Source organism: Pseudorca crassidens, chromosome 20 (assembly GCF_039906515.1).
Source record: "Pseudorca crassidens isolate mPseCra1 chromosome 20, mPseCra1.hap1, whole genome shotgun sequence".
NCBI classification, from domain to species: Eukaryota; Metazoa; Chordata; class Mammalia; order Artiodactyla; family Delphinidae; genus Pseudorca; species Pseudorca crassidens.
In genome coordinates, this window is record NC_090315.1 from 15659091 (window position 1) to 15686319 (window position 27229).

The 27229-nt window shown below is 37.1% G+C and overlaps 1 pseudogene; it reads left to right on the top strand.

The window, feature by feature from the left end:
* Window positions 1–18198: 18198 nt before the first annotated feature.
* LOC137215793 (5S ribosomal RNA) lies at window positions 18199–18307 on the top strand (annotated as a pseudogene).
* The last annotated feature ends 8922 nt before the right edge of the window (window positions 18308–27229 follow it).

Genomic DNA, 27229 nt, shown 5'->3' on the forward strand with positions numbered 1-27229 from the left:
CCTGGACTACATTTCCCAGCAGGCCGTGAGGCCCAGGATGTTGCAGGGTGAGCGCCAAAACCTGAAAGAACCGCAACTTGAGGCTGGGATGTGTCAAAGAAGTTGCACCAGACAAGGTAAACAGATAAGGAAGGCTTATTATAAAGACTATCGCAGTAGGGAAGAGAGATTGAACTCAACTGGGTATGTAACAGTAGCTAGGGATTTATAGCCACTGGGCAGGGTGATGGAGTCAGTGCGGTCGACTTGACTAAAGTTTGGTCGAGGGAGTTCTTGTCAGCTGAGACTCGCGGAAGCCTCAGGTGCGCTGCCGGCTCCAGGCTTCCGCGGCCAGGGGGAATCAGGATGAAGAGGAGATAGCTTTTGGTAGCCTGTCGCTTTCTGGACTACATCTCCCAGAGGCCTCTAGACCTAGTGCTCCTTCCCGCGAGAACTAGACCTTCTCCTGAGGAGTGGACGGGATTTTCTGACGGGTTGGGGCAAACGGCCTCAGGGTGCTGTGCGAGGTGCTGGACTCTATTTGTTTCAAGTAGAGTGGAGCGGTGCTGACCAGACCGGAGGAGTCGTAGGTGAGATGGCCTGGAGCCCGGGGTTGGAGCCGAGAGTGTCTGGAACCTCCGGCCTCTACGGGAGCCAGCTGGGAAGGGGCGATCGTGAGGAGTGTGTGTCTGATTGTGGTTGTGTCTCTGTGTCTGTGTGACCTTGTACCAAACTGTGAGGGCGGGAGACGGGCTTGATTGTGGATTTGATTGTGCAGGTGTGTTGGGGGTTTAATTGTGTGACCGGTTGTGGCACTGTTTGCGAGTGTGAGGTTCCTTGACCGCGGTTGTAAAACTGTGTATACACTTGGGATGTGTGTGTGTGTATTTATGATCATTTGCTGAACCGTGGGTGTGGGATGGCTTAACTGTGAGATTTGTGTCTGTTTCTCCTTGGGATGTGTGTGTGTGTGTGATATTGTTGGTGGTAGGGTGCGTGTGAATTTGTCATTGTGTCCCCATGATGTATGTCACTGGGAATGTGAGTACGTGGGGGTGCCTATTACTGCGATTGTGACTGACTGTCCCCGGGGTGTGTATGATTGCGTGGCTGTCTGCAGCCCATTTTGTTGAGGTTTGGGGTGCCTGTGTGCCCGTGATGTGAGTTCCTATGATTATGTATCCATATAGCACTGTAGGTGTGGGGCGCCTTTGTCTGTGCCTTTGTGACTCCAGCGCTCTTTTACCAGGAGACCTCTGTGAGCTCAGGGACACATTCTGCCCAGAACTGCAAATGACCGTGCTTGTCTGTAATGCTGGTATTGAGCAGGACGCCCAAGACTTGTCTGACCTAATATCTGTAGGTGGTGGGTGGTAGGTTGACTTGGGCTCCCAGAGAGCCTGGTTTTTCCTGACTCCTTTCTCTCTCTCCAACTCTTCTCTGCTTGCAGAGTCTTCCAGAGTGGAGTAAAGAATGGCTGTTGAACATCCACAAGGCACCTGCAAGGTAGCTTGTCGTTTCCCCTTGTTTCCTGAAATCCTCTTTTCTATGTCAGGATATGACTTGGTTTCCTTCTCTTGAAAATTCTTGCCTGTCAGGTGACCTGATCTATGGAATTTTTCCTTTGAGAAATGTGATTTGCTCCAAAACCCAACCCACACACGTGACTTTCTCTTCCTAATTTGACAAATGGTTTAATTTTTCTTTATGCCCTCTTAAAAAAATATATTTCTTTTTTATTATAAAATGAAATTATCTTAAATAATTTCAAAAGTACAATTCCCAATGAAGAAAATTTAAATTCCCAGTTAAAACCAATGCTAACTTTTTGATAATTTCTTCCCAGTATGTTTTATGTACATATATAAAGTGTGATATTTAAAAATTGATTTTACTCAGCATTTACCGTTTTATAGCCTACACTTTCACATAAAATTATATTTAAGTATTTCCCCACATAATTTAATATTGGAAACATTTTTAGAGGTGCATATTTATTTGAATGTCTTTTTTTTTTCTTTCAAATTAGATACAGAAATGGCATTTAACACCCATTTGTGCAAATAATTATAAAGACCGATGTAAGGAATACCCAGGTCAAGAAAAAGAATACAGCCATCTCTAAAGCAGCCTCTGATGTACCCCTCCACGATCACAAACAATTATACTCTTCTGGTGATAACCACTGTGATCATTTCTTTGTCTTTCATTTGAGCTTTGATATGAATTCCAAAACCACATAGATTTAGTTTTTGTCTGTTTTCTATCTTTGTATGAATAGACATTCTTTTGTGTCTTTTCATGAAAAATGTTTGTGAGCTTCATTCATATTTCCTATAACTACAGTTCATTTTTTTCCATTGCCCTCTATATACTATCTTGTATAATAGTATCAGTTTACTCCTTATCTATTCTACTCTTCATGGACATTTGACTTGCTTCTAGTTTTTGGCTGCTATAAGCAATGTGACTACAAATGTTTTGTGCACATATTTTGGTACACATGTGCTTGTATTTCTTTAATATATATACTAAAATTGTAATTAAATTGTTGAGGGATTGGGTTTGCGCATCTTCAATTTTACTAGACAGTGCCGGGACTGTTCTCTAAATATACTATGCAAGTTTTTTACTTGAATCAGCAGTTTAAAAAGGCTCCTTTTGTTTCACAGTCATGCCAGCTCTTGGCATTGTCACACTTTAAAATTTTTGCCAATTTGGTAGATACCTAGTGTTATCACATTTAATTGATATGCCTGTATTATCAATGAAATTGAACACTAATTCTTGCCCGCCTGGATATCCTCTTTTGTGAAATGCTTGTTCAAATACTTTGCCAATTTTTAACTGGGTTGTTTTTCTCTAACTGATTTATAGCAGTTGAATATATATATAAAATATATATACATAATATGTATCTTCTATATTTTAGTTTACTGTCAGTTGCACATGTGACAAATATTATCTTCTACTCTGACTTGGTTTTTCACTCTGGTGTCTTCGGGTGAATAGAGGTTTTGGATTTCAATGTGATGAAATCTTTTTCAATAGTGCTTGTTTAAGAAATTTTCTGCTACCTCAAGGTAGTGAAGATTTTCTTGTGTTCTCTTCTAAAAGCTTCCTCGTTTTTAGCTTTAACATGTATGTTTTTACACTACCTGGAATTGATTTGTGTAGGGTAGGGATTCAATTTCATTTTATCCCCCATGTGAGTATCCAGTTGCTCCAGTATCATTTATTGAAAAGTTCATCTTTTCTACACTGAGCTGCAGTGCCATTGTAGCCAAAAATCAAGTGACCATTATGGCCACATCTGTTTCTGGACTTTATGTTTTGTTCCATTGCTCTGTTTGTCTCCCCTTGCAGCAATACTCTGCTATCTTATTCACTGTGACTTTATAATATTTGGAACAAGTCCTCTTACCTTCTTGAGTAAGAATGTCTTGGCTGTTTGTGTTTCTTTGCATATTCCATATACATTTTTGAAATAGTTTGGTTCCACTCAAACATCTTTTGGGATTTTGATCGAATTGCATTGTGTCTATAATTATGTGAGTAGAAATTTGGGGAATCTTCTAATAACATGAATCTCTCAATTGATATTACATTTTCTGCATGTTTCTCATCAAAGTCTTGATTATCTCCTGTAAATAGTCTTTGGCAGGGACTTCCCTGGCGGTCCAGTGGTTAAGACTCCGAGCTCCTGATGCAGGGGGCACAGGTTCGATCCCTGGTCAGGGAAGTAAGATCCCACATACCGCAAGGCGCTGCCAGAAAAAAAAAAATAGTCCTGGCAAATAGGAATAATTTAATCCATCGTATATAGTATTTCCCTTTTGTGTTGACTGCCAGGAATTTGAGCACTTCAGAAATGATCAGTTGTAGTAATAATCTTAGCCTGGGTTTTTGACATTGAATACCTATGATGTATGACCTTTGTGTATGATTAAAATTTTTTCTTTATTCTTAGCCTCCTCAAATACATTTTTGGAAGCGGGGGATATAAAAATGAGATATAGACTTAGATACAGATGTAGATATTTATTGTCTAACATTTTTATTTTAATAACATTTTTGTCTAATCAAGTCAGATTTGTGTGGTACCTTTTGCTGTTCTCCCTATATTATATTTCTTTTTTAACTACTCTTTCCATTTCTCTTCCCCAGTCCCCTCAACCCCCTCCCCCACACCCCTCCCCCACACTATCCTCCATCAGGCAGTGTCTGCCTCTGCCTCTTTGCCATCTATTCTCACTAACACTTTAGTTTAAATATTGGCTCCCTCAGAAAAAAAAGAAACAAATCATCCCTCAGGTTATTTTACCTACACTACTAGTCTCTGTAACATGGTATAAAAATTAGGGATTCTAGTATGAAATGTGACATCTGATCTCAGCTACACCACCTACAAGCTGTTTAACCTGTAAACAAGAGGTTCTTATTCTCAATGTTGTTGAGAATGAAATAAGATATGTAGAACACTTGGTACACATCAGAAATTCAATAAATGTTAGCTCCCCTCTCCTTTATTTCCCATTCTTGGGACCTCTAAATCAATTATGGTATAAAGTGGTTGCCTAAAAGTTTTTTGGTGGGTCCCAAAGTCTTTTGGTGGGTCCCAAAAGATCTTTTTTTTTAAAAATTGCTGAGGTATAATCGACATATAACATTATATTTGTTTCAGATGTACAACGTAATGATTCAATATTTGTACATACAGTTGACCGTTAATGTGGAGGTTAGGAGCACTGACTCTGCACAATCAAAAATCTTCATATCACTTACAGTCAGTCCTCCATATCCATAGTTCCTCTGTATCTGCATTCTTGGATTTAACCAACCACAGATCCTGTAGTACTATAGTATTTACTACGGAAATAAATCTGCTTATAAGTAAAACTACTCAGTTCAAACCCATGTTGTTCAAGGGTCAACTGTATTGCAAAATGATCACCACAGTAAGTCTAGTTAACATCCATCACCATACATAGTTACAATTTTTTTTCTTATGAATTTTAAGATTTACTCTCTTCATAACTTTCAAATGCAATACAGTACTATTAAGTCTACACCATGCTGTACATTATATCCCCAAGCTTTATTTATTTTATAACCGGAAGTTTGTATCTTTTGACCCCCTTTACCCATTTCACCCAACCCCACCCCCTCACCCCCTGTCTCTGGCAACCAACAATCTGTTCTCTGTATCTATGAGCTTGGTTTTTGTTTGCTTATTTGTTTAAATTCCACATATAAGTGAGATCATAGGGTATTTTTCTTTGTCTGTCTTACTTCACTTAGCATAATACCCTCATGGTCCATCCACATGGTTGCAAATGGCAAGATTTCATTATTTTTCATGGCTGACTAGTATTCCATTGTGCATTGCCTATCTATTGTTATATTATTTGAATAGTTTGTATTATGTATTTGAATTTTTAAATTTTATGTCTCTGTGCTTGTACCTGTGCCATGTTTAGATCATTTCTTTTTTAAAATCTTTGAATACTGGGTCAAATATGTCACTTTTCTGAAGATAGCTGTATACTTTATTTCTTTCATTACAAAAAAATTATTTATTACAACAAATTTGTAAAACACAGAGGAGCACAAATAAGTAACAAAAGTTATCTATAATCCTGTCAGTTAAAGACAACTGCTGTCAATACTGAGAATTCATTTCTAAATGTGATCATACTATGGCTATTGACCTGTAACCTGCCTTTATCATGCCAAAATATCAATACATTGTGAACAACTGTCCATGTCTTTACACATTTATCTTTACCATGAGTTGTAATGGCCTTATCATGTTACCATTTTACCAAGCCCCCTTTTTTGAACATGGTTTGCTTACAAATCATTGCCATTATAAACAATGAGCATCTCCTTAGACCAAATGCTAGTGCTTTCCTTTTTAAATTTTATTTTTAGTTAAATTATATTTAGTTAATAATCATAATTTTGTTATAAAAATAATTTGTATGTTATGAAGGGGTTCAGGTCTGATGTAACTACAATCCCCAATCCAAGGTATCTACTCAAAGTACCCAAAGGTAGCCACTGTTATCAGTTAATTATTTATCCTTTTAAAATATCCTTTTACATGCATACACATGTAAATGTGTATGTGGTACTGTTTTGTCACTAAAAATATTTCTATATAAAAAGGATTATAAGAGTATCCTGCAAAATGTGGAAAGTAAATGAATTATAGAGTGGATCCAAGGATTGAGTTGGTTCACATAAAACACTTAAAAGAGGACCTGCCCATTTACTTAGTGTCAGTTAGTTATTGTTACTGTTTGTGCTTTTTATTCTGTGTGGAGAATTGTTCACTTAAGTATAGAGCTCATTTTAATTGCTTCATGTAAGGCCATATTTTATAATATGAAATCATGGAGATAATAGAGTACACATATTCTAAACTTCAGTAAACACTTCCAGTACACCCAGCTCTCTCTGCTAGAACCTGTGTTTCCACTGCCATTAGGTTACTTTTGGCTGCATAAGGCAGAAAAACACAACTGCAACAAATAGAACAGAGAGTTAATTATTTCATTTAATTTAAGCTGGTTATTCTTAACCTTGGTTACTGATGTCTGGGTCCCACTCCCAGCGATTCTGATTTAATTGGTCTGGGATATAACCTGGACATCATCATTTTTAAAAGATCACCAGGTAATTCTGGTGTGCTGCCACAGTTGAGAATTAATGACTTAAAGTCATACAAGATGACAAGAAAAACATTAAGAGTTAATTGGTCTGGAGTGGGGTTCAAGCTTTAGAATTTTTTAAAAAGCTACCTAATTGATTCTAATAGCAATCAATTCAGAACCACTGGCCTAGGCAAATCATGATTCATTTTCTGGAGCTGATGAAAAAAAGCTATGGAAAAAAATTCTTGTAGCAAGAAAGTAGAGGAGGGATGGTTTTGAGGGGGGCAGTCAGTAGTATCTGTCATACCTGTGCCCTTACCAGCAATTAACAATAGGAAAATATCACCGTTTGGTCATTTTAGTGGTGTTTTGGGATAAAACCTAAAGGAGATGGTATACATACATGTTTAATCAGCAGTCTTCATTTTTTTTCAATAGCAAGGTTTGACTTTTGTGAATCTTACATATTTTAAATCTTCATTCATTTTTTCTGCTTTTTTTTTGAGATTCTTTTGTTGCAGTATTGAATTCAAATCAGTTTTATTTTTTAAAAGCAGTTTAATGTTATTAAATTTTCTTTTTGGGGGGGTAATTTTCTTTCCTATGTCCAGGTTTTTTACATGTATTGATCTCCTTTTCACTTCATTTCTAGGTATTTTATATTTCTATTTAGTTTCATATTTAACATGAGAATTATTTAGGAATATGTCTTGTTTTGGGTAACTTTTAAATTTTGATTAAGTTTCAAACTTGCAGGAAAGTTACAAGAATAGTACCAAGTATTCTTGGGTACTCTTTGCTCAGATTCACCAATTGCTTACATTTTGCCCCATTTGTATTATCATTCCTGTGTGCACTTGCAATTGTTCTGCGTATCTATATATGCATGTGAGGACACACACACATACACAATACACACATTTTATCTGAACCATTTAAGAATAAGTTGCATACATTTGCCTCTTTACCCTTAAACACTTCAGTGTGTTATTTCCTAAGAACAAGAGTATTCTCTTACATAACCACAGTACAGTCACTAAAATAAGAAATTTAAACAACAGTGCAATACTGTTATGTAACAGTCCATATACAAAATTTTTTGCTAGTCTCAATAATATTCTTTGTAGCAATTCATCCTACTTACACCACACCCTCTCTCCCTGACTTGCTATCCAGGATACAGTCTAGGATCACACACTGAATTTAGTTATCATGTCTCTTTTTAGTCTTTTTTTTTTTTAAGATTTAATTTTATTTATTTTTGGCTACCTTTGGTCTTCGTTGCTGCAGGCTCAGTAGTTGTGGCATGTGGGCTTAATTGCACCACAGCATGTGGGATCTTCCCGGACGAGGGCTCAAACCCGTATCCCCTGCATTGACAGGTGGATTCTTAACGACTGCACCACCAGGGAAGCCCCTTGGATTCATTTTTTAATCTGCTCCTTATTGTGGTTACGTTATTCATTTCAAATACTTTTAGGTTCATTTATTCCCTTTGTATTGTTTGATTTTTTAATTAATATTAATCCATTCTTGTTTATTTGATTGTATGAACATGGTTCCAAACATTAAAACTATACAAAAAGATACAGTTAGTGTCACTGTGCTCCCATAACCTTCGTTTTAGTGAATATTGTGCACTGAATTGTGTCCCCCCCCACCAAATTCATATGTTGAAGCTCTAACCCCCCAGTACTTTACAATATGACTATATTTGGAGACAGGGTTTTAAAAGAGATGATTAAAACGAGGCTGTTAGGGTGGATCCTAAACCAATCTGACTGGTATCCTTATATGAGAGGAAATTTAGACACACAAAGAGACACCAGGGATGCTCACACAGAGGAAAGACCATGTGAGAACACAGTGAGAAAGTAACCATCTGCAAGCCAAGGAGAGAGGCCTCAAAAGAAAACAAACCTGCTGAAACCTTGATATTGGACTTCTAATCTCCAGAACTGTAAGCAAATAAGTTTCTGTTGTTTATATCATCCAGTCTGTGGTATTTTGGTTTGGCAGCCCTTGCAAACTAATAGTAAGTTATTTCCTCCTGGCTCATAGTATCTACTTGTTCCTCTGGAACATGCTGAGGTTGGACCCTTGTTACAGGTCTAGTGGCAACAGAATGGTTCTGGTGGGTCATGAGGAGAATTAGCATGCCTTTTCAGGTACTGCTCCAGGTGATGTTATTATAGGGTTTTCAGTCAGAGGAAAGCTAGTCTCCCGGACACTGGATTGCAAGCTTCCTCCACTGGTAAGAGAGGCCCAAAGCAAGTTGGAGGTTCAAGATTGTCAGTTTCATCTGGGTCCCAACCAGATGTCCCAGTTCCATATTTAAGGATATCATTCTTTCCCAATCAAGTCTCTACTTTTCACATGGAAATCATGGCAAGACTATGAATTCCTATTTATTTCCTTCCTGTTTCTTGGTTTACTCCAAGAAAACTCCAGATATCAAAATGGGTTTTCGATGTAGATGGCATGTAAGAAGAGATAAATGTGTTAAATTTGTTGTGAGTTCTAGCATATCTGAAAGGGCTGTTTCAACCAGTGCATTGGTTCTTTGGCAGGGCATGGGATTCTAATTATTATTTTCTCTCAGAAATTTGAACTTAGGACTTCTGGCTTAGAATATTTTTGGGAACTCCAAAGCTAATTTCATTCCTGGTCTTTTATTTATGCACTGTATTTTTACTGTTTGAATTCTTTTAGGATATTTTCTTTGTTCCTACTGTCCTGGAACCTAATGAAATTATATCTTAGTGTGAATAATTTTTATTCTTTATACTAGATACCAAGCGAGCCCATTTAATGTGGAGATTTGTGTCCTTCAGTTCTGGAAAATCTTCTTAAATGCTACTTTTAAAAACAATCTGTTTCTGTTCTCTTTGAAAGTTTTCCAACATACAGAAAATTAGAAATAATATTCAGTTCTTTGCCCCATATAGCCATCAGCTAAAATCACCAATTGTTAACATCTTACCACATCTGCTTTATTTTTCTAAATACACACACACGCGTGCATGTGCATGCGTGTCCATTTTTTTCCCCTGAATCATTTGAAAATAAGTTGGGGACATCCTGACATTTTACCCTTAATACTTTTAGTGTACATCTCCTAAGTATAAGGACATTTTCCAAACAATAACAATGACATATCAAATCTTTGAAAATTAATATAAACTCACTAGTACCACCTCAAACATTTCATGTTCAAATCTCTCCAGTGGTTCCCCCGAATGTCTTTTTTTAGCTGATGTTATGTTTTTGTTTATTTACTTGGTTGTTTGTTTGCTTGATCTCAGATCCAATCAGGATTCATGTATTATTTTGGTTGTTGGGCTTCATTGGTCTCTTTTAATCTAGAACAGCCTCTCATTTTTGTTTGTTTTATATGACACTGAATTCAAGACAGTTGCCTTATAGAATGTCTCACAACCTCCATTTGTCTGATGGTTTTCTTATGGAAATAGGAGGCTTAGATTCAGCTTACCTATTTTGACAAAGGTGGTACGGTGTATTCTATTGCATTACATCAGAAGGCAGAGTGTCAGGTTGTTCCACTGTTGATGATACCAAGTTTCATCATTTAAGGTTAAATGATGGTACTGAGTACCAAACCTTTCCAGTATAAAGGTACATGTTTCCCTCTTTAATTAGTAAATCATATGTGGATTGATGCTAAGAGACTAAGTGAATATCCGTTATCTTGACCATTCACTTTCTGATTTTAGAATCCATTGAGAATCCTTGCCTGAATCAATTATTAGATTGGTGATTTCAAAATGGCAATTTTCAGATTCCTTCATTCCTTCTAACATCCTGCCTGATACTTGGCAGATGCTTAGCACACTTTCAAGAATGATCTCCCATTAGATGTTGACCTGGCTTGCATGACCTTCCAATGTCTTTCCTATTTTCTGTTCTTTTTTTAATTGAAGTATAGTTGATTTACAATATTGTGATAGTTTCAGGTGTACAGCAAAGTGATTCAGTTATATATATATATATGTATATACACATATGTATATATTCCAGATTATTTTCCATTATAGGTTATATAGGAATATAGTTCCCTGTGTTATACATTTCCTATTTTCTACTTCCATATTTTTGTACTTTTTAAAGAGATTTTTCATTTATCCTTTAACTCTTCTAATGATATGTTTTTATTCCCACTTTATATTTTCATTTTCTAAGTATTCTTTTTTGCCTCTTATTCCTTTTATGTTATCCTATGCTTCTATCATGTGAAATGGCTTCTCATATCCCTCTGAAGATATTAGTGGTGGCTTCTGGAATTTTGTTTTCCTATGTGGTTTCTCTTCTAAGTTCCTTTGGGCTTTGTTTAATCTCTTTTATGTTACAGGATTTCCTCAAATGATGATATTTGTATCAGTATTATAGAGTACCAGTATTATAGAGTGGACACTAAGAAGCTGATTTAACTTTTTGTATGCCAGTTAGTAGACCTTCTTAAGTACATAATGCTCCCATTTCTTAAGCCTTTCTGGGGTTTGCAGCATAAATCATCCCCTTCTGGGTTTTCCTTACTTTTGGGTTAGGTTTCATCTTTCTTTGTTAAGTTGTTCGTCATTTCTCTTCATGCTTTCCAGCTTCAAAAGTTTTGTTGCTATTTCCTCTTCAATTTTCTTTGACTTTGTGGGTTCCTTTTGTTAAAAAACCAGTTCATTCCTTTTAGTGAGATTTTTTTAAAGGACAGGAATAACCACATGTGATTCACTTTCACTGTTTGAGAGAAAGTATATCCTTTTCTAGAGAAATATTGTTTTTAGAAGTTTATTTTTAAGAATAATGAATTTTGAGACTAATTTATTATATTAGCCATTCAGTAAATGTATTTTGATCTTTTTGTGTGTGCCAGGGTTCAAGCTGACTAAAGTAACAGACATTACCCTTGCCTTCCTCAATCTTGGCTCTGTGGTAGCAGACAGACATTAAGCAAACATTCAAAAAAATATGAAATTTGCTGGGGACTTCCTGGCAGTCCAGTGGTTAAGACTTCACCTTCCCATACAGGGGTTGCGGTTTGATCCCTGGTCGGGGAGTTAAGATCCCACGTGCCTTGGGGACAAAAAACCAAAACTAAAACAGAAGCAATATTATAACAAATTCAATAAAGGCTTTAAAAAATAGAGGAAATTTTCAATTGTAGGGGATAAATGTGTAATCATTCATTACCAAACACTAAACACAAAGACAGGAAGAAAAAAAGAAAAGTTAAAAAAGTGCTTTGAGAAAAAATGGCAAGATGTGCAAAATTAAGACTGAGTATTCAGAAAAGATATTTATTAGGGTATGCTAGTTAGCAGAGGTCTGAACAATGACCAGGAACTTGCAGGTGAAGAGTGGGGGCAGTGGGAAGGGAGGTATGGAAGAATATTTCAAGCAGATTAAATTGTTGGGAGAGGGGCATGTTACAGTTTAGTGCATTTGAAGAACGAAGTAAGGCCAGTGTAACTATGGCTTATTGCTGATAGGAGAGAGGTATCATCTTGAAGAGGCAGGCAGTAGGCAGGTCTCTGAGGAATTTTAAAGACCAAGTTAAGGAGTGTGGATCTTATCCGAGGGACAGTGGGAAACCACTGAAGCATTCTGAGCAGAACAGTGCCAGACTGAATATCACTCTGGCTGTTAAGGGTGCAAAACTGGAAATGCAAGCAGCTAGATAAAATACTGCTTTCATATCCAAGTAAAAGATAATTTTGACTGGAATTATCTACTGACAGTGGGAATGGAAAGAACAATTTCAAGACATTTTTAGGCCGAGCCTAAACAAGCTTGCTGTTTGAGTATTGTAGGAAGAGAATGGAGCTGAAATGTTTTCACCTTTTGTGGCTTGAGTTATTTATTCAGGGTCTTAATTGATGTCTCTGAATCCTTTTATTTTCCTGGTCACTTTTATGGCATATAAGTCTTCCAAAATAATAGCTACCAAACACTGTGGCGTTACTTTATACAACGGTGTAAATATCAATACATTAATGTGATTTCAGAATTATTTCAATAATCATCAGAGCTGGGGTTCAGAGTACTCATCTATCTGCATCCTCCTTGTAATTTTCCAGAAGTATCACATTACCTCCTATCTTCTTGTCCCTTTTCTCTGATTTTAAAACTACATTCTCAATTACTCTGCTTTTGGCCTTTGCTAAGTCCCCTTTTTTGTTCTCCCAAGGTTAGCCTCAAGACTTTGGATTTTACCAAATGGCATAAACAAACTATATTCTAACTACAACAGAATCTTCACTCTCTATTGCTCATTCCAGACTTACTCAGTTCATTAATATATATAGATAGATAGATATAGATATCTATCTATCTATATTTTTTGTGTGTGTGTGGTACGTGGGCCTCTCACGCTTGTGGCCTCTCCCGTTGTGGAGCACAGGCTCCAGACGCGCAGGCTCAGCGGCCATGGCTTATGGGCCTAGCCGCTCTGCGGCATGTGGGATCTTCCCAGACTGGGGCATGAACCTGTGTCCCCTGCATCGGCAGGTGGACTCTCAACCACTGTGCCACCAGGGAAGCCCCTCATTAATCTTTCATCAAGATACTGCTACATCTGAAGTAACTTTCTCTTCTATCTCCATCAGATTATATGCAATTTATGACCATCTAGCCTAGATTTTTCCTTCCTGGTGTAGTTACTTAAAGCTCCAAACAACCCTAAGAAATGGGTTAAATGATAATTATACTCATTTTTAAATGTATATGACACTAGTTAACAAAATTGAGTTGGGGCCTGGACATCTTTATATTTATTGAGCTTCCCATGTCTTTAGGGTATTTTTATCTAAATCACTATTTAGGAACAATTGACTTAATCTATTTTCCTAAATAACTCCTTCACCTTCTAGTGTTTCTTCTCATTCTGTTTCCTTATCTGTTTGTCAAAATGCCCAATCATATATGAGAACTGTATAAGCCACTCTATATGAAAATGAGTTTCAGTTAAGTCTTTTCCTATCTATTATAAAAGTTTCATTTCTCCCAGAACACAAAAAAAGTGAATGTTTTTATATTTTCTTTCAGACTGTGAATCAATGTTGAGACCAAGAATTATTTCTGAAAAAGGATATTTATGGAATAGAATCATCCTGATGGGAGATAATGGAAAGACTTATAAAAAACAGCATTGAGTGTTCAAGTTTCAGAGGTGATTGGGAATGTAAAAGCCAGTTTGAGAGAAAACAGGAATCTCAGGAAGGACATTTCAGTCAAATGATATTTACTCCTGAAGACATACCCACTTTCAATATCCAGCATCAGAGAATTCATACTGATGAGAAACTCCTTGAATGTAAGGAATGTGGGAAGGATTTTAGTTTTGTATCAGTCCTTATTCGACATCAGCGAATTCATACTGGTGAGAAACCTTATGAATGTAAAGAATGTGGCAAGGCCTTTGGTAGTGGTGCAAACCTTGCTTACCATCAAAGAATTCATACGGGTGAAAAACCTTATGAATGTAATGAATGTGGGAAGGCCTTTGGTAGTGGCTCAAACCTTACTCACCATCAGCGAATTCACACTGGTGAGAAACCATATGAATGTAAGGAATGCGGGAAAGCCTTTAGTTTTGGATCAGGCCTTATTCGACATCAGATAATTCACAGTGGTGAAAAGCCTTATGAGTGTAAGGAATGTGGGAAGTCCTTTAGTTTTGAATCAGCCCTTACTCGGCATCACAGAATTCACACAGGTGAGAAACCTTATGAATGTAAGGATTGTGGGAAAGCCTTTGGCAGTGGTTCAAACCTTACTCAGCATCGAAGAATTCATACTGGTGAGAAACCTTATGAATGTAAAGCATGTGGAATGGCCTTTAGTAGTGGTTCAGCTCTTACGCGGCATCAAAGAATTCATACTGGTGAGAAACCATATATATGTAACAAATGTGGGAAAGCTTTTAGTTTTGGATCAGCCCTTACTCGACATCAAAGAATTCATACCGGTGAGAAACCTTATGTGTGTAAGGAATGTGGGAAGGCTTTCAATAGTGGCTCGGATCTCACTCAACATCAGAGAATTCACACTGGTGAGAAACCCTATGAATGTAAGGAATGTGAGAAAGCCTTTAGAAGTGGTTCAAAACTTATTCAACATCAAAGAATGCACACTGGTGAGAAACCCTATGAGTGTAAGGAATGTGGGAAGGCCTTTAGTAGTGGTTCAGACCTCACTCAACATCAGAGAATTCATACTGGTGAGAAACCCTATGAATGTAAGGAATGTGGGAAGGCTTTTGCTAGTGGCTCAAAACTTATTCAACACCAGCTAATTCACACAGGTGAAAAACCCTATGAATGTAAAGAATGTAGAAAGTCCTTTAGTAGTGGTTCAGCCCTTAATCGGCACCAGAGGATACACACTGGTCAGAAACCCTATGAATGTAAGGAATGTGGGAAGACTTTTGGTACTGGCTTGAGCCGTACTCAACATCAGAGAATACATACTGGTGAGAAACTTCATGAATGTAAGGGCTGTGGGAAGGCTTTGGAGAGGGGTTCAGAAATTCAGCAACATAAGAAAAGTCATGCTGGTAAGAAGCTCTGTGAATGAGAAACTCTATAAATTGGAACTACATAATTAAGGAACCATACAATAAAGAGAATTCATACTAGTGAGAGTCCCTACAAATGTAATTAAGATACATATACTTATACTTTACCAGTTAGTCAGTCTGAGAAAATTCATACAGAAAATAAACACTCTGAATAAAATATTTGAATATTTTTATCTAAATTCATTACTTTCAGAAAATTCATACTTGTGAATATTATAAGTTGAAAAACCTTTTTATTGTATATTGCATTTATTTTAAGCATCAAAATTTATTTGGGGGCTAACCCTGCTACTTTCTTTTTAATGTTCTTAATTTTTTGTGAAGTATACAGAATTACTGATGCATTTTAAAATTATTTTAAATTATTGAGGGTCTAATTTACCCTTTTTCTCCTCCCCCATTTCTCATACTAACACCATTTATTTAATAACCATATCTATTTTTATATATTTTTATTGCATGTTTGATGGTTAAGTTTATTTTTATACATATAAAGCTTCGCTATCAGGTCAGTCTTTGTTTTCAAAATTTGCATATCTGTCTATGTATCTGTGTGTCACCCTGTTTGTGTTAAGTTACTGTTACTTTTACATATCCTTTAGTATCTTATGGATATGTACCTTTTGGAAGATTGTTTTATTTTCCTTTTAGAAACTTATACTATTCTTTTTGCAGAACAATTTTCCTCCATAAAAATGTAGATATGAGTAAAAAAAAAATAGCTACAGTTATCTGTAATCTTACCAGTCATAGACAATCACTGTCAAATTTTTGGAGCAAATCCTGTAAGATTACATTTGGCATTGCTTTTGAGAGAAAGTGTGATTATGCTATAACCAGCCTTTAATATTCTTTGTCTGTGAATATATTGTTACTATTCCATTGGCTTAAAAGTATTTACCTGTTTTTATCAAACCCCCATTTTGTCAAATACTGAAATTTTTGCCATTATAAAGAGTTACCTTGTTGGCCCCTTTTGAATGTGTCTGCTTTATTTATTTGTTGTCCATTTTAGAGATAATATGTGGCTCTCTTCTGCTTTTACTGATTTATACATTATAGGTAAAATTGTACTTCCCTTTGACTAACATCCCGACCTTAGTTACTTCCCCAACATAACCAACTTACTTATTCTTCCAGATCCTTTTGTATGCATATATGATGTGTTTATGGTAATGTGGGCCTAATTAGTGTACTTCAGAGGTTGGTTATGGGGATTCTACAGTTGTGCCCATCACATAATAAATACTTGGTTAGTTTAGCCATCATCATTGTTATCTTCTCAGTCTTTGTTATTTATGGAAAAACTTTTAACTGTGATCTATACCTTATTCAACATCAAAGACATTATCATGGAAAAAAGACATCTATGTAAGTGAATATAGGAAAGGTTTGATTAACATTTATTCCTTATTGAACAAGGAATAATTCATCTTAAAGAAAAATAAAGACTGTAAACTGTAAGAAGGAAAAATACCTCATGAAACTTAATGCTTCTAAAACTGAAAAAATAGAATAGATCCTTCATAAAAATCTGAACACTGAAGAATAACATCAGCCTCATGGTGGCATAAGATGCCCATCAATTTTGCACACACATCCCCTTGTGTGTGCAACAACTAAAACAACTAAAACTTGGCATACATCCACAACTTGCCTCTGTGGGTGTTGTGGGATCCAACACTGTATACCAATGGACCTGGGAGGAGTCTCAACAACCTGTGTATCAAGTAATAGGGGACAGTCCTTGGTATGGGCTGTTGAACAAGCAGGAGTCTGTGAACCAGCCCTAGTCCCTCTTGGCTGCAATTAAGGTAAACCTGGAGACTGCTGATTTGAGAAGACACCCACAGATGAGAGAGCCTTTTAGAAGTCCAGGTTTCCTAAGGAGAGATTCCAGCACTCTGTTGAAGCAGTAAAAAGAAAGTTTGAATGCATTGGAAAGAGCAAGATGAACTTTGCCAGCACTCAGGGCTGCATCTGAACAGAGCAAGGGAAGCAACTGCTGGTGTCTGCCTGGGCAGCACATTGGAGACAGCTCAGACCTTTGTCTATAGCTGACATGGGCTGAGCGCCCATGCAGGCCCCCCCCCGCCTTGCTTCAGCGCCCCCGACCTGGGGCAAGGGGCCTGGTGCTGGGAGAGGGGAAAGCACACACCTAAAGAAAACAGAGCCAGCTTGGGCCTGACCCTCAGGACTTCTGCTCCAACAACTTGGAATCAGACCCTGCCCCCAATAGGGCAGTGACAGCTACTGAGCAGAGAAGTCCCACCTCACTCCTAGCTCCAGCTCTAGCCCCTCCATCTCCAGCCCCACCTCCCACCAAAGTGATAGCTGCCAGCACACCCTGAGGAAAGATGTGATTGTGTCCACAACAAATCCAGCTCTCCCACCAAAGGCACTGGGCACCTGCAGTCTGTATAGGGACACTCCCACATAAGAACATCCCTTTAGGACTGCAATAGGTAACTTTCATCTAAGTTTACAGTGGCAGAGAAAGTTAAGCAAAATGAAAAGTCAGAGGGACTTCCCTGGCAGTCCAGTGGTTAAGACTCCATGCTTCCACCGCAGGGGTCATGGGTTAGATCCCTGGTCAGGGAACTAAGATCCCACGTGCCATGTGGCGCAGCCAAAAAAAAGAAAGAAAGAAAGAAAAAGTCAGAGGGATTGGTCTCAACTGAAAGAGCAAAAGAAAGCTCCTGAAAAAATAATGAAACAGAAATAATTAACCAGATAAAGAATTCAAAGCACTGGAAATAAGAATGTTAACTGAATTAGGGAAAAGAATAGATGAACACAGTGAGAATTTTAACAACGAACTGAAAATATTTTAAAAAAACAGAATTGAAGAATTAAGTAGCTGAAATAAACACACTAGAAGGAAGAAATAGTGACTAAATGACAAAGAAGAATGCATAAAGGATCTGGAAGATAGACTAATGAAAATCACGCAATTGGAACAGCAAAAGTGTCTACAGCCATACCACCCTGAATGTGCCTGATCTCAGAAGCTAAGCAGGGTCAGACCTGGTTAGTACTTGGATGAGAGACTGCCTGGAAATACTGGGTGCTGTAGGCTTAAAAAAACACACACACAGCAAAAGAAAAAGAAAAATTAAAAAAATGATAACCTTTATGTGATCTTTTTTAAAAAAATATTTATTTATTTATTTATGGCTGCGCTGTGTCTTTGTTGCTGCACACAGGCCTTCTCTAGTTGCAGAAAGAGGGGGCTACTCTTCACTATGGTGTGCAGGCTTCTCATCACACTGGCTTCTCTTGTGGAGCACAGGCTCTAGGCACGCAGGCTTCAGTAGTTGTGGTGTGCAGGCTTCAGTAGTTGTGGCACATGGGCTCAGTAGTTGTGGCACGCAGGCTCTAGAGTGCAGGCTCAGTAGTTGTGGTACACGGGCTTAGTTGCTCCGTGGCATGTGGGATCTTCCCGGACCAGGGCTCAAACCCGTGTCCCCTGCATTGGCAGGCGAATTCTTAACCACCGTGCCACCAGGGAAGTCCCCATTTATGTGATTTTTGGGATAACATTAAGCATACCAACATTTGAATTATACAGGTCCCAGAAGAAGGGAGAGAGATGGGGATTGAACATGTATTTGAGGGGCTTCCCTGGTCACGCAGTTGTTAAGAATCCGCCTGCCAATGCAGGGGACATGGGTTTGAGCCCTTGTCCAGGATGAGGCCACATGCCACGGAGCAGCTAGGCCCATGCATCACAACTACTGAGCCTGCGCTCTAGAGCCCGCGAGCCACAACTACTGAGCCCACGTGCCACAAGTACTGAAGCCCGCATGTCTAGAGCCTGTGCTCTGCAGCAAGAGAAGCCACCGCAATGAGAAGCCCGTGCACCACAATGAAGAGTAGCCCCTGCTCGCCGCAACTAGAGAAAGCCCACATGTGGCAACGAAGACCCAACACAGCTGAAAATAAATAAATAAAATAAATAAACTTAAAAAATAAATAAATAAAAATTTTAAAAAAAGAAAGAAAATATATTTGAGGAAATTATGGCTGAAAATTTCCCAAACTTGAAGAAACATATCCAAGTAAAGGAAACACAGAGGGTCTCAAGATGAACCCAAACAGGCCCACATAAAGGCATAAAATTAAAATGATAAAAGTTAAAGACAGAGGGACTTCCCTGGCAATACAGTGGTTAAGACCCTGTGCTTCCACTGCAGGGGGCATGGGTTCGATCACTGATCAGGGAACTAAGATCCCACATGCCTTGGGTCATGGCCAAAAACAAACAAACAAACAAAGGCTAAAGACAGGATTCTGAAGGGAGCAAGAGAAAAACAAGGGTCATGTATAAGGAAATCCACATAAGGCTAGCAGCCAATTTTTCTGCAGAAGCTTTGCAGATCTAAAGGGAGTGGCATAACATATTCAAAGTGCTGAAAGGGAAAAACCTGCAACCTAGTATACTCTACCCAGCAAGATTATCATTTAGAATCGAAGGAGAGATAAAGAACTTCTCAGAAAAGCAAAAAGTAAGAGTTCATCAATACTAAATCTACCATAAAAGAAATGTTAGAAGGTCTTCTCTAAGTGGAAAAGAAGTAAGAATCTATAGGAAAGGGGAAATGCCACTAGGAAAAGCAAATATATAGTAAGGACTGAGGATCAACTACTTAACTAAGCCAAAATGGAGATTAAAAGACATAAAGTTGTTAAAGCAAATATAACTACAATAAACAGTTAAGAGATAAACCTGGAGATGTTAAATATGACATTAAAAATACAAAATGGGGGGCTTTCCTGGTGGCGCAGTGGTTGAGAGTTCACCTGCTGATGCAGGGGACATGGGTTCGTGCCCCGGTCCGGGAAGATCCCACATGCCGTGGAGCGGCTGGGCCTGTGAGCCATGGCCGCTGAGCCTGCGTGTCTGGAGCCTATGCTCTGCAACGGGAGAGGCCACAGCAGTGAGAGGTCCACGTATCTCAAAAAAAAAAAAAAAAAGAATACAAAATGGGGACTTCTCTGGTGGCTCAGTGGATAAGGCTCTGCACTCCCAATGCAGGGGGCCCAGGTTCAATCCCTGGTCGGGGAACAAGGTCCCACATGCATGCTGCAACTAAGAGCTCGCATGCCACAACTAAGGAACTCATGTGCCACAACTAAGGAGCTGGCAAGCTGCCAGTAAGGACCCCCACTTGCCGCAACTAAGGAGCCCACCTGCTTCAACTGAGGAGCTGGTGAGCCACAACTAAGGAACCCGCAAGCCACAACTAAGACCCAATGCAACCAAATATATATATATATATATATATATATATATATATATATATATATAAAAATACAAAATGTGGGTAGGGGAGTAAAAAGTGTAGATCTTTTAGAATGTGTTTGAATTTAAATGACTCAGTTTAAAACAAGCAGATATAGTTATAGGTCAACATATATGAACCCTATGGTAAGCACAAATCAAAAACCTACAACAGATACACAAAAACTAAAAAGAAAGTAACACAAGCATACTACTAAATAAAATCATCAAATCACAAGAGAAGAAACAAAATGAAGAAATGAACAAAGAACTACAAAAACAACCAGAAAACAAGTAATAAAATGGCAGTAAGTACATACCTATCAATAATTACCTTAAATGTCAATGAACTAAATGTTCCAATCAAAAGACAGGGTGGCTGATTGGATAAAAAACAAGACCCATCTATATGCTGCCTACAAGAGACTCATTTCAGAGCTGAACACACACACACAGACTGAAAGTGAGGGGTTGGGAAAAGATATTTCATGCAAACGGAAATGACAAGAAAGTGGGAGCAGCAATTCTCATAACACAAAAAACACTTTAAAACAAAGTCTATACCAAAAGACAAAAAAGAGCATTATATAATGATAAAGGGCTCAATCAGAAGAGCATATTACACTCGTTAACATATATGTCCCCAATACAGGAGCACCAAAATATATAAAGCGAACACTAACAGAAAGGGAGAAACTGGTAATAATATAATAATAGTAGCAGACTTTAACACCCCACTTACATCAATGGGCAGATCATCCAGACAGAAAATCAATAGGGAAGCAGTGGTCTTAAGTGACACAATAGACCAGTTGGACTTAATAGATATCTATAGGACATTACATCCAAAATCCACAGAATACACATTCTTTTCAAGTGCACATGTAACATTCTCCAAGATAGATCTCATGATGAGCCACAAAACAAGTCTCAATAAATTTAAGAGGATAGAAATTATATCAAGCATTTTCTTTGACCACAACAGTATAAAACTAGAAATCAACAGAAAAATGGGAAAAGAACAAATATGTAGAGACTAAACAACATGCTACAATAAAACCAATGGATCAATGAAGAAATCAAAGAGGAAATCAGATAATACCTCAAGACAAATGAAAATGGAAACACAAGTCTCCAAAATCTATGGGATGCAGCAAAAGCAGTTCTAAGAGGGATGTTTATAGTGATACAGGTCTTCCTCAAGAAACAAGAAAAATCTCAAATAATCAACCTAACCAACTATCTAAAGGAATTAGAAAAGGAACAAACAAACCCCAAAGTGAGCAGAAAGAAGGAAATAATAAAGACCAGAGGGGAAATAGATAAAATAGAAACAACACAACAACAACAAAATAATAGAAAAGATCAATGAAACCAAGAGGTGGCTTTTTAACAAGCTAAACAAAATTGATAAACCTTTAGCAAGGCTCACCAAGAAGAGAGAGGACCTAAATAAATAAGACATGAAAGAGGAAAAATAGCAACTGATACCTCACAAAGAAACAAAAAATCATAAGAGAATACTACAAAGAATTATATGCCAACAAATTGGACAACATAGAAGCAACAAATTTCTAGAAACACAAACCTGCCAAGGCTGAATCAAGAAGAAACAGACAATTTGATCAAGTTGATCACTTGTAGTGAAATTGAATTTGTAATAATAAAACTCCCAGTAAATAGAAGTCTAGGACCAGACAATTTCACAGGGGAATTCTACAAAACATGTAAAGAAGAGCTAATATACCTATCCTCCTCAAACTATTCAAAAAAATTGAAGAGGATGGAACACTCAAATTCATTCTATGAGGCCATCATTACCCTGACACTGAAATCAAACAAAGACACTACAGAAAAAGAAAATTACAGGCCAATATCTTTGATGAATATAGATGCAAAAATCCTCAATAAAGTATTAGCAAACTGAATCCAACAGTATATAAAAAGGATCATAACACCATGATCAAGTGGGATTTATTCCAGAAATGCAAGGCTGGTTCAGTATTCACAAATCAGTCAATATGATACACCACATTAACAAAAGGATTGTGTCAGTAGATGCAGAGAAACTGTTAGACAAAATTCACATTCACTCATGATAAAAACACTCATCAAAGTTGGTATAGAGGGAACCTATCTCAATAAAGGCCATTTAGCACAAGCCCACAGCTAACATCATACTCAACAGTGAAAGGCTGGAAGATTTCCCTCTAAATTCAGGAACAAGACAAGGATGCATATTCTCATCACTTCTATTTAACATAGTATTGGATGTCCTAGTCATAGCAGTCAGACAAGGAAAAGAAATAAAAGGCATTCACATTGGAAGGGAAGAGGTAAAACTGTCACTATGCAGATGACATACTTTGGGTATGTAGAAAACTCTAAAGTCTCCACCAAACTTTAAACTTCAAGTATTGTCATGTAGTTTCAGCCCTATTCCCAAAAGGCACTTACCCTCAACTAATGGCATTTGCTCCCATATTTCCAATTATTTTCACATTGTAACTTATGAAGCAATTGAATATATATTTGAATATATATTTTTCTTTCTGCACCATTTTCATCACCAATTTTTCAACCTTATTGGGGCTCCTTGTTATCTTATAAGCTTTAAAATAAATAGCACACATACAAACTGCCTTAAGGCAAAATACAGGGTAAGCATGACAGTGTGTTGAAACAGTACATATGCATAACATTCCAAAGAGTGCTGGACAACACTCTCTCTTCACTCTTCTCACCTGCCAAAGTATGCAACAGAATAGTTGAAGTTCATCCAAATGTCACAACATTGTAAATGTGTTCCATATGATGTTCTCTAACTGAAAATGGTTGTATAGAATAAATTGATGTTTGACTTTGCCTAAAACCATACAATGTTCTCATATCAGTTCTTATAATGTATTTATTTAGTGTGTTTTGGAGTAAAAGTCACTATTTTGAAAGAAGAAAAGCATCATTGTAGAAAAAGTGCTTTAACTTTTGGAAGCTTTTGAAGCAAAAAGTCATTACTAAATAGTCATCTTGTGAGATGTTTGTATAAATTTTCATTTTTTTCTGAAGTTAATTTTCTGGGTGTATTTTTTAATTTTTATTTTTTGCCTAGCTTTCTAGTAATTATTGTTCAAAATGTAACAATGTTCCTAATATAATATATTATTAATATTTATATAGAATATATTAATAGCATTTTATATTTATGTTAATTTATATTATGTGTTATATATTATTATTTTTAAAAAATTTTTAATTGAAGCATAGTTGATTTACAATGTTGTGTTAGTTTCTTTTTCTTTTTTTTTTTTGGTTGCGTTGGGTCTTTGTTGCTGCACACGGGCTTTCTCTAGTTGCAGTGAGCAGGGGCTACTCTTTGTTGCAGTGTGTGGGCTTCTCATTGCAGTGGCTTCTCTTGTCACAGAGCATGGGCTCTAGGCACATGGGCTTCAGTAGTTGTGGCACGCGGGTCAGTAGTTGTGGCTTGCAGGCTCTAGAGTGCAGGCTCAGTAGTTGTGGTGCCCAGGCTTAGTTGCTCCACAGCATGTGAGATCTTCCTGGACCAGGGCTTGAACCCGTGTCCCCTGCATTGGCAGGCAGATTCTTAACCATTGCACCACTAGGGAAGTCCCTATGTTATATATTATTAATATGTAATGTATATTAATAGCAATTTTCACATAGTCAAACATTATTTCCTGGAGAGTCTCTCATGGTCTTCCATGTGCCCACTGCTTCCATCTGGACAGATTTTTCTTTACCTCTGTTTCCTAGCTGTTGTCCTAGTTTTCCTGGTTTATATTTACACTGAGACCTTCTCTTGCCCCTCTGCCGTGTTGCTTTTTTCCCCCTGATTCCTTGTGTAACTCTTTGCTCTTTTAGTACTTGATCTTAATATAACACAACCTCTACTACTGTCTTAGAAAAAAGAAGTCCACAGAAAAGGCTGAAAGAAAGTATTTCCCTCCCAAAGCCATTCAGTAAAGACTGGAGGAAGAGACTACATCAGATGTGAACATGATGTAAGACTTCAAGGAACACACAAAAAAATCAAGGAAACATAATACCACCAAAGGAATACAATAATCTTCCAGTAACCATCCCCAAAGAAATGGAGATCTGCAATTTGCCTGATAAAGAATTCAAAATATTTAGGAAGTTTGGTGAGAAAAAAGAAAACACGGAAACACAATTCAATGAAATAAAAAAACAATGTACAAAAAGTTTAACAAAGAGATAGAAATCATAAAAAAGAACCAAACAAATTTTCGAGCTGAAGCAAGCAATGAATGAAATGAAAAATGCAATAGGGAGCATCAACAGCAGACTTAATCCAGCAGAAGAATGAATCTGTGAGGTCATAGATAGGTCATTTGAAATAACTCAGAGGGGAACAAAGAAAAAAGAATGAAAAAAAGTGAAGAAAATATAAGGTATGAAACCATAAAACTATTAGAAGAAACTATTAGAAAAAATCATAGGGAATAGCTTCTTGACACTGGTCTGGGCAATGATTTTTTTGGATATGACACCAAAAGCACAGACAACAAAAACAAAAATAAACAAGTGGGACTACATTTAACTAAAAAGCTTTTGCACAGCAATGGAAACAGTCATCAAAATGAAAAGGCAACATACAGAATGAGAGAAGATATTTGCAAACCACATGTCTGATAAAGCTATTAATATCCATGATATATAAAGATTTATACAACTCAACAGCAAAAACAAACAAAAAGTGAATAACCTCATTAAAAAATGGGGAAAGGACCTGATTAGACGTTTTTCCAAAGAAGATATATTAATGGCCATCTGGTACATAAAAGGGCTCAACATCACCAATCATTAGGGAAAAGCAAATCAAAACCACATTGAGAAAAAAAAAAATTAAAAAAAAAAACCACATTGAGATATCACCTCATACCTGTTAGGATGGCTTCTATCAAAAAGACAACATAGCACAGGGTACTCTACTCAATACTCTGTAATGACCTATATGGGAAAAGAATCTAAAAAATTGTGGATATATGTATAACTGATTCACGTAGCTGTACAGCAAGAACTAACACAACATTGTAAATCAACTCTACTGCAATAAAAGTTAGTTTAAAAAAATGCAACAGGGACTTACCTTGTGGTCCAGTGGGTAAGACTCTGCACTCCCAATGCAGGGGGCCAGGGTTCGATCCTTGGTTGGGGAGCTAGATCCCGCATGTGTATCACAACTAAGAGTCCACATGCCGCAAATTAAGAAGCCCATGTGCCACAACTAAGACCTAGGGCAGCCTAAAAAAAATAATAAATAAATATTTTTTAAAAAGACAAAAGTTAAGTGTTGGTGAGAATGTGGAGAAAAGGAAATCTTTGTACACTGTTATTTGGAATGAAAATTGGTAAAGCCTTTATGGAATACAGTATGGAGATTCCTCAAAAAATTAAAAATAGAACTATTATATAATCCAACAGTCCCATTTCTGGGTATATATACAAAGGAAACAAAATCAGTATCTTGAAAAGTTATCTGCACTCCCATGTTCATTTTTACTGCAGCATTATTCACAGTAAGATATGGAAACAACCTAAGTGTACATTGATGGATGAACAGATAAAATGGATATGAGATATTCGTCACTCACTGGGACCTTCTCTTGCCACTCTGCTGTGTTGATTTTTTTTCTTTTTCTTTTTCTATTGATAGATAGTTAGATATACATACATATAATGGAATATTATTCAGCTATGAGAAGGAAGGAAATTCTGCCATTTGCAACAACATGGATATATCTAGAGTACATTATGCCAAGTGAAATTGGCCAAAGACAAATACTATATGGTTTAATTTATGTGTATATCTAAAAAAAAAAGAAAAGGTCCAACTCATAGAAGCCGAATAGAATGGTGTGGTTATTAGGGGCTGGAGGGTGGAGGAGATAGGGATATGCTGGTCAAAGGGTACAAGCCTTCATTTATAAGATGCTCTGGGAATCTAATGTACATTGTGGTGACTATACTGTACTTGAAATTTTCTAAGAGAGTAGACCTTAAGTATTCTCACCCCCCCACCCCCAAAAAAAGAGAGGTAAGTATTTGAGGCAATGGATATGTTAAATAACCTTGTTGTGGTAATCATTTCACAAAGTATACGTATGTCAAATCATCACTTTGTATATTTTAAATATGTACAATTTATTTGTCAATTATATCTCATTAAAGCTGAAAAATCTGTTTTAAATAAAAGGAAAAACAATAAAAGAGGAAAAAGAAAGAAAAAGGGTTCATAGGAGATACATATTTGAGTCATTGCTTATCTAGAAATGTCCTATACAACCCTCGCATTAGTGTGAATTTTGGCTGGATAAATAACTCTAGTCAAGAACTCATTTCTCTCTTATTATTGAAAAATTCATCACATTTTTTTGGTCTTTTGTTCACTTGTTTTTTCATTTCAGGGTACTATTGAGCAGGCCATTGTGTTTCTGTTTCCTGGTGCCTTCATGTGACCTGTTTTCTGATTGTTGAAAATGTTTGGGTCTTCTTTATATTCCTATTATTGTAAAATTTTATCCTTTGATACCCTGCCAAAGGGCTACCAGTTATTTATAACTTGAGTTTTCAGGGGAGAGGAGGAAGCAGGAGGGTACTCCTCTTTATTGAGAATATACTATATGCCTGTTGGCTTTTTAATTGCGATATTTGTCTTAAATGAATTTAGTATACTTT